Consider the following 15,100-nt stretch of genomic DNA (forward strand, 5'->3'; position numbering starts at 1 on the left):
AATTGCGAGGCTATATACAGGGGGTACCGGCACCGAGTCAGTGCGGGGCACTGCTTAGTCGAGGTAATTGAGGTAATATGTACATGTAGGTAGAGTTATTAATGTGACTATGCATAGATAATAACAGAGAATAGCAGCAGCGTAAAAGAGGGGGGGGGGGGGGCAATGCAAATAGTCTGGGTAGCCATTTGATTAGTGGTTCAGGAGTCTTATGGCTTGGGGGTAGAAGCTGTTTAGAAGCCTCTTGGACCTAGACTTGGCGCTCCGGTACTGCTTGCTGTGCGGGAGCAGAGAGAACAGTCTATGACTAGGGTGGCTGGAATCTGACAATTTTTAGGGCCTTCTCCTGACACCACCTGGTATAGAAGTCCTGGAAGGAAGGAAGCTTGCCCCTAAAATGTACTGGGCCGTACGCACTACCCTCTGTAGTACCTTGCGGTCGGAGGCCGAGCAGTTGCCATACCAGGCAGTGATGCAACCCGTCAGGATGCTCTCGATGGTGCAGCTGTAGAACCTTTTGAGGGTCTGAGGACCCATGCCAAATCTTTTTAGTCTACTGAGGGGGAATAGGTTTTGTTGTGGCCTCTTCACGACTGTCTTGGTGTGCTTGGACCATGTTAGTTTGTTGGTGATGTGGAAGCCAAGAAACTTGAAGCTCTCAACCTGCTCCACTACAGCCCCGTTGATGAGAATAGGGTCATGCTCTGTCCTCCTTTTCTTGTAGTCCACAATTATCTCCTTTGTCTTGATCACGTTGAGGGAGAGGTTGTTGTCCTTGCACAACACGGTCAGGTCTCTGACTTCCTCCCTATAGGCTGTCTCGTCGTTGTCGGTGATCAGGCCTACCAATGTTGTGTCATCGGCAAACTTAACGATGGCCATGCAGTCATGAGTGAACAGGGAGTACAGGAGAGAACTGAGCATGCACCCCTGAGGTGCCCCCGTGTTGAGGATCAGCATGGCGGATGTGTTGTTACCTACCCTTACCACCTGAGGGTGGCCCGTCAGGAAGTCCAGGATCCAGTTGCAGAGGGAGGTGTTTAGTACCAGGGTCCTTAGCTTAGTCATGAGCTTTGTGGGCACTATGGTGTTGAACGCTGAGCTGTAGTCAATGAATAGCATTCTCACATAGGTGTTCCTTTTGTCCAGGTGTGAAAGGGCAGTGTGGAATGCAATAGAGATTCCATCATCTGTAGATCTGTTGGGGCGGTATGCAAATTGGACTGGGTCTAGGGTTTCTGGGATAATGGTGTTGATGTGAGCCATGACCAGCCTTTCAAAGCACTTCATGGCTACAGCAGTGAGTGCTATGAGTCGATAGTCATTTAGGCAGGTTACCCTGTGGTCTGACACTGCATGTGGCCATTGTATAGTGGCACCACATTTTGTTTTGTCTCATTGATCTGTAATTTTTGATACATGTACCCATATAGAACATGCAGAATTGACCCTTTGCTAAGCCACGCCCCAGAAATTTGGGTAACCAATGGATAGCAACCATCTCTAACCAAGCTCGTGTCCAACGTCCTCGGACAAGCTTTCGTTTCAAAAGCATGGAAGCCAATGGGTCCACAGATAGCCCTATACACTACATGGCTATAGCCTCTACTCTTCTGGGAAGACATTCCACTAGATGTTGGAACATTGCTGCAGGGACTTGCTTCCATTCAGCCACAAGAGGATTAGTGAGGTCAGGCACTAATGTTGAGCAATTAGGCCTGGTTCGCAATCTGCGTTCCAGTTCATCCTAAAGGTGTTCGATGGGGTTGAGGTCAGGGCTCTGTGCAGGCCAATTTGACGAAATGACTTGTTGAAAATGTGGCATCCTATGACGGTGCCACGTTGAAAGTCACAGAGTACAGGCCATTCTACTGCCAATGTTTGTCTATGGAGATTGCATGGCTGTGTCCTCCATTTTATACACCTGTCAGCAACAGATGTGGCTGAAATAGCCTAATCCACTAATTTGAAGGGGTGTCCACATACTAGTGTATATATACAGTATATATATATATATGTGTATTCATACCCCTTGACTTATTCCTTGAGTTACAGCCTGAATTCAAAATGGATTAAATATATATTTTAAAAAATCTCACCCATCTACACACAATACCCGATAATGACAAAGACATATCTCAGTTACAAAATTATTCACACCCCAGAATCAATACTTTGTAGAAGCACCTTTGGCAACGATTACAGCTGTGAGTTTTTCTGGGTAAGTCTCTAAGAGCTTTCTAGACCTGAATTGTGTAACATTTTCCCATTATTCTTTTCAAAATTCTTCAAATTGGTTGTTGATCATTGCTAGACAACCATTTTCAGGCCTTGCCATAGATTTTCAGGTAGATTTATGTCAAAACTGTAACTCAGACATTCACTGTCTTCTTGGTAAGCAACTCCAGTATAGATTTTGCCTTGTGTTTTCGGTTATTGTCCTGCTGAAAGGTGAATTAATTTCCCAGTGTCTGGTGGAAAGCAGACTGAACCAGGTTTTCCTCTAGGATTTTACCTGGGCTTAGCTCCATTCCGTTTATTTTGTATCCTGAAAGACTCCCCAGTCCTTAACGATTACAAGCATACATTGCCCCAAACAGAACACTTTGTGTTCTGGACAAAAAGTTAATTGCTTTGCCACATTTTTTTGCAGTATTACTTTAGTGAGTGCCTTGTTGCAAACAGGATGCATGTTTTGGAATATTTTTTATTCTGTACATGCTTCCATCTTTTCACTCTGTCAATTAGGTTAGTATTGTGGAGTAATTACAGTACGATGTTGCTGATCCATCCTCAGTTTTCTCATATCACAGCCATCAAACTCTGTAACTGTGTTAAAATCACCATTGGCCTCATGGTGAAATCCTTGAGCGGTTTCCTTCCTCTCCGGCAACTGAGTTAGGAAGGACACCTGTATCTTTGTAGTGACTGGGTGTATTGATACACCATTCAAAGTGTAATTTATAACTTCCCCATGCTCAAAGGGGTGTTTAATGTCTGCTGTTTTTTTTACCCATCTACCAATAGGTATCCTTCATTGCGAGGCATTGGAAAACCTCCCTGGTCTTTGTGGTTGAATCTGTTTGAAATTCACTGCACGACTGAGGGACATAACAGATAATTGTATGTGTGGGGTACACAGATGAAGTAGTCATTCAAAAATAATGTTAAACACTACTGCATGCTGGCTGAATCCATGCAATTTATTATGTGATTTAAACACATTTTTTCTCCTGAACTTATTTAGGATGCCAAAACAAAGGGCTTGAATACTTAGTGACTCAAGACATTCAAACTTTTCATTTTTTATTAATTTGTAAACATTTAGAAAAACATAATTCCACTTTGACATTATGGGTATTGTTTGTAGGCCAGTGACAAAAAAATCTCAATTTAATAATTTTTTAAATTCAGGCTGTGTGGAATGTGGAAAAAGTCAAAGGGTGTGAATACTTTCTGAAGACACTGTACATATAACTACAAAGTTGACATTACAAGTTAGCTCTTCATCGCTACGAATTCTCTAATGCCTCGCCTCCTCCATTGGGCTCCTGAGTGGCGCAGCGGTCTAAGGCACTGCATCTCAGTGCTAGATGCATCATTACAGATCCTGGTTCAATTCCAGGCTGTATCACAACTGGCTGTGATTGGGAGACCCATAGGGGGGCGCACAATTGGCTCAGTGTCGTTAGGGTTTGGCCAGGGTAGGCCGTCATTGTAAATAAGAATTTGTTCTTAACTGACTTGCTTGATTGAATAAAAAATAATTTGATAAAGCTGAAGAATCACCAGGCATAATCTGACCCACACAAGGTCCTCCCATCCCTCAGGAAGCAGCTGACATGCTCTCCCAGGGGACAGTGGCACGCTTCACAGGACAGGCACCCTGTGTGCCACTGCTGGTCTGTGCACACTTGTAGCACCATAGGGTCTCTGATAGGCTCTCCACAGCCAACACTGGGCCATGCTGCCCCCTGTGGACATGACTCCTCACTGCACCCTGGTTCTACTGGAATTACTGGTGTCAAACAGACTGGACTGAAAATGACCTTTGTGTAACACCACCACCACATCGTTTGAATATTTGAATTTTCTAAATAAAAACAAATGTTTTAGTCTTAGCATCATCTCATAGGTATTAAGTTTACAAGTTTGATCCAGAAAAATGTTTTATATAATAATTTAGTAAATAAAGAAAATGCTTAATTTGTTATACTCAACAGAGGTCATATAGAGTTCATTGTAAATATTTGTATTACATTTTTTTTTCACCTTTATTTAACCAGGTAGGCTAGTTGAGAACAAGTTCTCATTTGCAACTGCGACCTGGCCAAGATAAAGCAAAGCAATTCGACATATACAACAACACAGAGTTACACATGGAATAAACAAAAACATACAGTCAATAATACAGTAGAAAAAAAGAAAACTAAAAGTCTATATACAGTGAGTATATGAATATGAAAGGAACACTTTCAGAGAACATGTTATGGTGTTGTAAATTATGATGTTATAGTATCAGACATATTTACCTGCATTTTTGTGTTCCTCCATGGTTTTCTTCTGTAACAATCAGGGTGTATTCTGACAGGACATCAACCGTCCCCAGTGAGAGGAATTCTGTCTGAGCTGGATTCAGTAGGTTCTCTTCCAACAATGGTCCATCACAAAGTATGTCGCTGCAAGAGTGTCTTGGAGCAACACTCGAGTCCTCTCACTTTTATAGAGGTATGCAATGCCACTACAACCCCCACGTTGACACACACACACACACACACACACACACACACACACACACACACACACACACACACACACACACACACACACACACACACACACACACACACACACACACACACACACACACACACACACACACACACACACACACACACACACACATACTTTTCAAAGCAATCTATTAAATTAACTTTCAACAAACACCCTTCCTCCCTAATAGTGAAACAATGCAACAGTTCCCTCCCCTTGGGTTATTAAAATCAGACCTAATTTGCGCTGGGCTCTGAGTAGAGGTGGTTGGTGGCACAGATGGGCTGAGTTGGGGGAGGGAAGTATGGGGGAATCCATACCACAGATAACATTGACATCAGTACCACCCAACCAGGGTTGGGCTCAATTCCATTTCAATTCCAGTCAATTCAGGAAGTACAATGATATTAAAATTCAAATGATCCTCAATGCTTTTCAATTAGGACATTTTGGAATTGGAATTTGGTTTAATTTCTGATTTGACTGTCATTTTAATGGAATCGACCCCAACCTTGCTGTGTACTGATGAAAATTCAAGTCTTTGTTTTACATTTTTTCACTATTCATTCACTTCCATTTGATCATTATGATTTTTCCAGCTGGGTTTGCACCATAACTAAAATGTCTACTTTTCTTTTTGGATATAAGTATTGATTTTTTGAATGAGGTTTACTGAAACCTTTGTCTCTTCCATCAAGGGCCAACAGTTTTCCAGGAGTTTTTCCGAGCCATTTGACTTGTCTGGGTAAAACCCTACAGGTACGTATATAACCTTCAAACCTCAAAGGTTGACGTTTATTGTCATGAATATTACCCTGGAGGCAGAACCGAGCGATTTCCGCTAGATGAGCCAGCTGCAAAGTAAAAATTGGCTATATATAAAAAATCATGAAAACAAAAATGTACTTTTTGGTCTTAATTTTGGGTTATGATGAGGCATTGGCGTTAGCAGTGTGGTTTAAGGTTAGAGTTAGGTTTAAAATCAGATTTTATGACTTTGTGGCTGTGCTAGCTAGTGACCACTCTGTAGAGCTGCCTCCAGTCTCCAGATTTAGGTATAGGCGACATGGGCAGCTGCCCAGGGAGGCATCTTGCGGGGGGCAGTACGGGGCGCCCGCACCAAAACATTTGGACTGGTGACATTTGCGCGATCGGTTTTCTATCGCTCATTTGCACGTCACGTCAATGATATCATGTCACCGTGTGGGACTGTGGGTCAATTAACCTTGTCGGTGTGGGCGCCCTGATTCTAGGGGGTGCTGAATGGGGGGTTCGCCCAGTGAGCCATACAAGCTAGAACCGCCACTGGCCTCCACAACAAGATTCACGATGAAAAATGCTTACCTGCCCAATCCTCTGTGTCCTGCCAGGCAAACTCCATTCCCAGTCTTTCATATGGGACTCTACTGTCAGAGATAATACAATAAGGCACCTCTGCTGTGCTACTGCGGGCATGGTCTATATTGTTAGGGCGGTGCTTTGTCCTTGGATCCTCCCCTCTCATAATAAATCTGTCCCCATAGGTCAAGACCAATTAACTTGTTTCTGGTGTCTGTGGGCAATTTCCTTCCAAATTGTAGTCAACATTTACATATGTAACACACAGTGCATCTGCCCCAAAAGCTCAATTGATCTGGACAGCCTGACAGCCTGGAACACACACAAACACACACAACAAGAGGCTAGTAGGAGGAGCTACAGGAGGATGTAATGGAATAAATGGAACGGCATCAAATATATGGAAACCACATGTTTGACTCCGTTCCATTTATTCCATTTCAGCTATTCGAATGAGCCTGTCCTCCTATAGCCCCTCCCACCAGCCTCCTCTTACACACACACAAAGAAACAAACTAAACTAATTAAGGACCAGTGGCAAGGCAAAATATGCCTCTCCATGTCCCAGCCTATAACCCCTTTTAAAGTTATTTCACCAGGAGTAATTAAAAGCATCCAGTGTGTGTGTGAGGGAGGAGCATCCTATTAAGGAATACTCTACATACTGTACTGATCAAGCCCCGGGACACGCCCACTAATTTACACAGCCTGGCTGTCACCAGCATCATCCCTAACTTGACCCTCCCCTTTCCCCACCCTCTGGCTAATGGAAACACGGAGCAGCGGAATGAAGTGGCCGGCTCTTTTGATTTGACGGACGTATAAAAGACCAGAATTATGTACACTACCGGATAAAAGTTTTAGAACACCTACTCATTCAAGGGTTTTTCTTTATTTTACTATTTTCTACATTGTATAATAATAGTGAAGACATCAAAACTATGAAAAAACACTTATGGAATCATGTAGTAACTAAAAAAGTATCAAAATCAAAATATGTTTTATATTTGAGATTCTTCAAATAGCCACCCTTTGTCTTGATGACAGCTTTGCACACTCTTGGCATTCTCTCAACCAGCTTCACCTGGAATGCTTTTCCAACAGTCTTGAAAGAGTTCCTACATATGTGACTCACCACCTGGATTCGGTCTTATGTAGCAACATTTGAATTTCTGTTTTTTACATTGGATAAAAGTAGAGACTCAGAGCTACAAAATGGTGTTTCATACACTGCATTTGAGGAATCAATGGGAAAGTAATTCTGCTTTGAAAGTTGATCAACTTGTAAACTCACTTTTTAGAAAACCGTCTTTCAATGTTTTGGTACAACTATTGGAGAGCCGTTCTTTGTCTACACACATTCAGCATTGTTCACATGTTAAGCCTTAGCCCCACCCATCTCTTTAAGGGTTGATCCAACCGTTCTGTACTAACTTGCCAGCTACTTCCAGACATCTAAGAGAGAGAGAGAACAGCTCACTGAACATTGCTCGCCCTATCGCTCTATCTGTGGTTTCGTGTTCAGAGCGCACACTGGACACTCTGACCAATAAGTAGAGTTGTTCCGAAAGCTCTGACCTCACAGCTACAGTCAAGCACCCAAGTTAACTGGCTAACATTGGCTAGCTACTTCCAGACACATAATGAGAGAAATGTAGCTAGATAGCTAGCTAGGTAAACAATGAATCCCAACGCATGACATAACGCTAGTTAGCCAGCCAGCCAGCTAACGTTAGCTAGCTAGCTAACAGTACACTTTAACATGAAATGAAAATACTTTGTCAAAATTAGAGTGGAGTCTTTTGTTAAGACATGTAGCTAGCTAGCTAAACAATGGACCATAATCACAACTCATTACGTTACTACCCTGCAGGTAGCTAACCAACCAGGTTATATGGCTATAACTAGTCAAGCAAGTGTGTCTGAGATACGAAGAATAAGATCATACACATAAAGTTAGCTAGCGACCCAGACAGCTAACTAACAGTACACTTTAAATGAAACCACACTCTGTCAAAATTAGAAACGTGTAATATCTGAAAATCTTACCAGTATACATCGTGGTTGGACGCATCTCCTGTCTGATGCCATGCATGGTTGCCTTAGTTTGATGATGTAATCCAGACTGGTGTTTTCTCCATCTCCTTAGCTATCATACTCGAATTCCACTGATTTCAAAACTCGGTCCTCCAGAAAGTGGAGCGCATACACATAACGTTAGCTAGCGATCCAGCCAGCTAACGTTAGCTAGCTAACAGTACACTTTAACTTGACATTAGGTTTATGCAGTTTTACTATGCGATAATGTTTTTTTCTAAATCCGCGTTTGACACGATTACCTAAACATACTGACCGGCTCCAATAGACAGACGCGTGCTATATGGTAGACCAATCCAAACTCATCTCTCGGCATGTCCAGCCCACTCATTATCTCAGGCAATCATGGCTAGCGGGAAGGTTGCTCTCCCTTTCTGTGGCTAAACCAACTTGGCTCGTAATTTAACAATTGTATTCGTATTTACAGATGGCATACAAGTTTGTTATTAAGGCACATGAAAGTTCACATGTTCGAGAAGACATTTCTGCCCCAAAATGTATTTTGATTTAAAAAAAAAAATTACGTTCAAACAACTCTCCTGTGAAGTCGTGACTTGCAACATACGCCTAGTCTCCTGAATCGGGTCACATATGCTGAGCACTTGTTGGCTGCTTTTCCTTCACTCTGCGGTCCGACTCATCCCAAACCATCTCAATTTGGTTGAGGTCAGAGATTGTGGAGGCCAGGTCATCTGATGCAGCACTCCATCACTCTCCTTCTTGATCAAATAGCCCTTACACAGCCTGGAGGTGTGTTGGGTCATTGTCTTGTTGAAAGACAAATGATAGTCCCACCAAGCCCAAACCAGATGGGATGGCGTATCGCTGCAGAATGCTGTGGTAGCCATGCTGGTTAAGTGTGCCTTGAATTCTAACTAAATCACTGACAGTGTCACCAGCAAAGCATTTCCACACCATAACACCTCCTCCTCCATGATTCACGGTGGGAAATACACATGCAGAGATCATCAGTCTCACAAAGACACGGCGGTTGGAACCAAAAATCTTCAATTTGGACTTCAGCCCAAAGGACACATTTCCACCGGTCTAATGTTCATTGCTTGTGTTTCTTGGCCCAAGCAAGACTGTGTCTGTTACTTGAACTCTGAAGCATTTATTTGGGCTGCAATTTCTGAGGCTGGTAACTCTAATGAACTTATCTTCTGCAGCAGAGGAAACTCTTGAGAGCCAGTTTCATCATAGCGTTTGATGGTTTTTGTGACTGCACTTGAAGAAACTTTCAAGAACAGTTATTGAAATGTTCTGTATTGACTGACCTTCATGTCTTAATTAATCAGGAGTGAGAGATGTGCATGTTTCTCATTCATTTATTTCTGCTGTACAAGATACCTACAGATTACACTGCTCTGTCAAATTGCTATGTATACAAACGTGAATAAATCATAACACGTATGTGGTCCCTCTCCCATCCCTCCCCTCAGTCTCATTGCCCCTGCAAACGGCTTCCATCAGTAATGAGCAGGACACAGGAGATAAAGGATGAGGAACAGAGACATAGCCAAAAATCTGCTACCTTCATTGATATACATACACTACTGGTCAAAAGTTTTAGAACACCTACTCATTCAAGGGTTTTTCTTTAGTTTTACTAGTTTCTACATTGTAAAATAATAGTGAAGACATCAAAACTATGAAAGAACTCTTATGGAATCATGTAGTAACCAAAAAAGTGATTCTTCAAATGGCCACCCTTTGCCTTGATGACAGCTTCACGAACTCTTGGCATTCTCTCAACCAGCTTCATGAGGTAGTCACCTGGAATGCATTTCAACTAACAGGTGTGCCTTGTTAAAAGTTAATTTGTGGAACTTCTTTCCTTCTTAATGTGTTTGAGCCAATCAGTTGTGTTGTGACACCCTACCTCTGAGGAAGTACAGTTCCCGCTCAGCCCAGTCAAAACTGTTCGCTGCTCTGGCACCCCAATGGTGGAACAAACTCCCTCACGACGCCAGGTCAGCGGAGTCAATCACCACCTTCCGGAGACACCTGAAACCCCACCTCTTTAAGGAATACCTAGGATAGGATAAAGTAATCCTCCTAACCCCCCCCTCCCCCTTAAAAGAGTTAGATGCACTATTGTAAAGTGGTTGTTCCACTGGATATCATAAGGTGAATGCACCAATTTGTAAGTCGCTCTGGATAAGAGCGTCTGCTAAATGACTTAAATGTAAATGTAAATGTAGGGGGGTAAACATAAGATAGCCCTATTTGGTAAAAGACCAAGTCCATATTATGGCAAGAACAGCTTGCCTCTGGGCACAGAATAAGGTGCCCAGAGGTGCCCAGAGTAAACTGCCTGCTACTCAGTCCCAGAAGCTAAGATATGCATAGTATTAGTATATTTGGATAGAAAACACTCTGAAGTTTCTAAAACTGTTTGAATGATGTATGTGAGTATAACAGAACTCATATGGCAGGCAAAAACCTGAGAAAAAATCCGACCAGGAAGTGTGAAATCTGAGGTTGGTCGTTTTTCAACTCATTCCCTATTGAAGATACAGTGGGATATTGGTCATGTTGCACTTCCTAAGGCTTCCACTAGATGTCAACAGTCTTTAGAAATTTGTTTGAGGCTTCTACTGTAAAGGAGGGGCTCATAAGGGCTCTTTGAGTCAGTGGTCTGGCAGAGTTTCACAGGCTCGTGACGCTCGTTCACGTGAGAGGTAGCTCGCGTTCCATTGCTTTTTCTACAGACAAAGGAATTCTCCGGTTGGAACATTATTGAAGATTTATGTTAAAAACATCCTAAAGATTGATTCTATACATCGTTTGACATGTTTCTACGGACTGTAACGGAACTTTTTGACATGTCGTCTGCTACTAGTGAACACGCTTCGTGACTTTGGATTTGTTTACAAAACGCGCTAACAAAAGTAGCTATTTGTACATAAATGATGGACATTATCGAACAAAACAAACATTTATTGTGGAACTGGGATTCCTGGGAGTGCATTCTGATGAAGATCATCAAAGGTAAGTGAATATTTATCATGTTATTTCTGACTTCTGTTGACTGCACAATATGGCGGACATCTTTTTGGCTGGTTTGGGCTCTGAGCGCCGTACTCAGATTATTGCATTGTTTGCTTTTTTCGTAAAGCTTTTTTGAAATCTGACACAGCGGTTGCATTAAGGAGAAGTGGATCTAAGATTCCATGTATAACACTTGTATCTTTGATCAACGTTTATTATGAGTATTTCTGGAAATTGATGTGGCTCTCTGCAAAATCACTGTATGTTTTTGGAACTACTGAACATAACGCGCCAATGTATACTGAGATTTTTTTATATAAATATGAACTTTACCGAACAAAACATACATCTATTCTGTAACATGAAGTCCTATGAGTGTCATCTGATGAAGATCATCAAAGGTTAGTGATTAATTTTATCTCTATTTCTGCTTTTTGTGACTCCTGTCTTTGGCTGGAAAAATGGCTGTGTTTTTCTGTGACTTGGCGGTGACCTAACATAATCGTTTGTGGTGCTTTCGTTGTAAAGCCTTTTTTAAAGCGGACACTGTGGTGGGATTAACAACAAGATTACCTTTAAAATGATATAAGATACCTGTATGTTTGGGGAATTTTAATTATGAGATTTCTGTTGTTTGAATTTGGCGCCCTGCACTTTCACTGGCTGATATCATATAGATCCCGTTAGCGGGATCTCAGCCATAAGAAGTTAACCCATTGTGTAGTTGGCTGGATTAATTGTACCGGCTATGTGTAAACCTGTGTGTGTGTGTGTGTGTGTGTGTGTGTGTGTGTGTGTGTGTGTGTGTGTGTGTGTGTGTGTGTGTGTGTGTGTGTGTGTGTGTGTGTGTGTGTGTGTGTGTGTGTGTGTGTGTGTGTGTGTGTCACTGTGACCCTACTCTAGATTAACCCTTATGTCAGCACCTGTCACAGTGACAAATGGCAGCACGTGGCCACCACACACACAACAGTCTGTGGCTATGTCACAGTGTGCAAGAAAATTTACTAAATGATGATTAAAATGATTGAGTTATCACAGTACATGAAGAAAAATCTTGTCTGATCCTTATCGATTGAATTCTTATCCTATATGCTGCAATTTTGATCGCACTGCACAAGGAAAACAAAGTAGAAAAAGGTTGAGAATACATGCACATTGACACCTTTCTTTCTCTCTGAAATCTCTTCCTTTCTCCCCCATTGCTCTCTGTTTTTTCCCTTTACAGAACATGTACAATACACTGTCTACTTCAGCATGTTTCTCTTCACGTTCCCTCTCTCTTTTTGGCATGTAGTAAAAGTTTTGCTTGGACATTTTTGACTTGCTGATTCCTGTCTGATCCCGATTGGTCATAAACTCAGCAAAAAAAGAAACGTCCCTTTTTCAGGACCCTGTCTTTCAAAGATAATTCGTAAAAATCCAAATAACTTCTCAGATCTTCATTGTAAAGGGTTTAAACACGGTTTCCCATGCTTGTTCAATGAACCATAAACAATTAATGAACATGCACCTGTGGAACAGTCGTTAAGACACTAACAGCTTACAGATGGTAGGCAATTAAGGTCACAGTTATGAAAACTTAGAACACTAAAGAGGCCTTTCTTCTGACTCTGAAAAACATCAAACGAAAGATGCCCAGAGTCCCTGCTCATCTGTGTGAACGTGCCTTAGGCATGCTGCAAGGAGGCATGAGGACTGCAGATGTGGCCAGGGCAATAAATTGCAATGTCCGTACTGTTATACGCCTAAGACAGCACTACAGGGAGACAGGACGGACAGCTGATCGTCCTCACAGTGGCAGACCTCGTGTAACAACACCTGCACTGGATCGGTACATCCGAACATCACACCTGCGGAACAGGTACAGGATGGCAACAACAACTGCCCGAGTTACACCAGGAATGCACAATCCCTCCATTAGTGCTCAGACTGTCCGCAATAGGCTGAGAGAGGCTGGACTGAGGGCTTGTAGGCCTGTTGTAAGGCAGGTCCTCACCAGACATCACCGGCAACAACGTCGCCTATGGGCACAAACCCACCGTCGCTGGACCAGACCGGACTGGCTAAAAGTGCTCTTCACTGATGAGTCACGGTTTTGTCTCAACAGGGGTGATGGTCGGATTCGCGTTTATTGTCGAAGGAATGAGCGTTACACCGAGGCCTGTACTCTGGAGCGGGATCGATTTGGAGGTGGAGGGTCCGTCATGGTCTTGGGCGGTGTGTCACAGCATCATCGGACTGAGCTTGTTGTCATTGCAGGCAATCTCAACACTGTGCGTTACAGGGAAGACATCCTCCTCCCTCATGTAGTACCCTTCCTGCAGGCTCATCCTGACATGACCCTCCAGCATGACAATTCCACCAGCCATACTGCTCATTCTGTGCGTGATTTCCTGCAGGACAGGAATGTCAGTGTTCTGCCATGGCCAGCGAAGAGCCCGGATCTCAATCCCATTGAGCACATCTGGGACCTGTTGGATCGGAGGGTGAGGGCTTTTTGCCATTCCCCCCCAGAAATGTCCGGGGACTTGCAGGTGCCTTGGTGGAAGAGTGGGGTAACATCTCACAGCAAGAACTGGCAAATCTGGTGCAATCCATGAGGAGGAGATGGACTGCAGTACTTAATGCAGCTGGTGGCCACACCAGATACTGACTGTTACTTTTGATTTGGACCCCCCCTTTGTTCAGGGACATATTATTCAATTTCTGTTAGTCACATGTCTGTGGAACTTGTTCAGTTTATGTCTCAGTTGTTGAAAATTGTTATGTTCATACAAATATTTGCACATGTTAAGTTTGCTGAAAATAAGTGCAGTTGACAGCGAGAGGACGTTTCTTTTTTTGCTGAGTTTAGTAAGTTGGCACTTAGAGATCGTTTTAGTTCTATTTTCAGATGAATGAAGGGAATTTTCAAAACTCTTTGTACAGAACTCCAAACTAGGAGCACTTGTAACGCAGGCAGTCCTACAGTCAAAACATTTTATTGTGCATTCATTTTGTTTGTAGACATCTTTCACCACACAACTATTGATCCAAAATATACTTTTACTGTGAAATATAATGAGTACATTGCTTTAATCACCAAAACCCATCATAATGATAACTTCTCAATTTATGTAGTTATTTTAACAACCAGTTAATCCAATAGCAAAACATTTAAGATGGGGTATCTAGCCCCCCCTAAGAACAATGACTAATTGCTGACGGGAAAAAAACATGTTTGGAAAAAAATTGGTATGTGTAATTGTGTAATGTAGACACAGGGAGTCAGGCAGCAAGTGCAATTAGTGAGTTTATTGACAAAGGAAATTGAACAATACAAAACAAGAAAAGGTTCTAAACATGGAAACAAACAATATTGCCTGGTGGGTGATAACAACGAAGTACTATATAAAGGGGAACTAATCAGGGAGGTGATGAAGTCCAGGTGTGCCTAATGAGGCGCAGGTGCAGCTGAGAGGGGGAGCAGGAGTGGACGTGATGGTATGTGGATGAAGGCGAATACACTTTAAAGATAAATAAATGGCTACAGTTGACACTTTTTTAGGTATTTCATGAAATGGTGTTTTTAGAAAAGGAGTTAGAAAAGTTTCTTCAAGTACAGTCGCAAAAACCATCAACCACTAAGAGGATTTTACGAGTCCGACGCAAAGCATATATTGCTTTCTCGGGAAACGGGCCCAAATTCCAGTCATTTGCGTGAAGAAAAGACTGAGAAAAAGGGGGCGGAGTTCAGACTGCCTTCTGAGAATTTGTAGGCGAGTGAGTAAACCCCCTCCACCATCAGTCCTATTAGCCAACGTGCAATCATTGGAGAACAAAATGGATGAGCTCTGATCAAGGATATCCTTGTAACTAACAGCTGGTGCACTAAATCTAATATTAAGGAAGTCACAAG

Source organism: Salvelinus alpinus, chromosome 6 (genome assembly GCF_045679555.1).
Source record: "Salvelinus alpinus chromosome 6, SLU_Salpinus.1, whole genome shotgun sequence".
Lineage (NCBI taxonomy): Eukaryota > Metazoa > Chordata > Actinopteri > Salmoniformes > Salmonidae > Salvelinus > Salvelinus alpinus.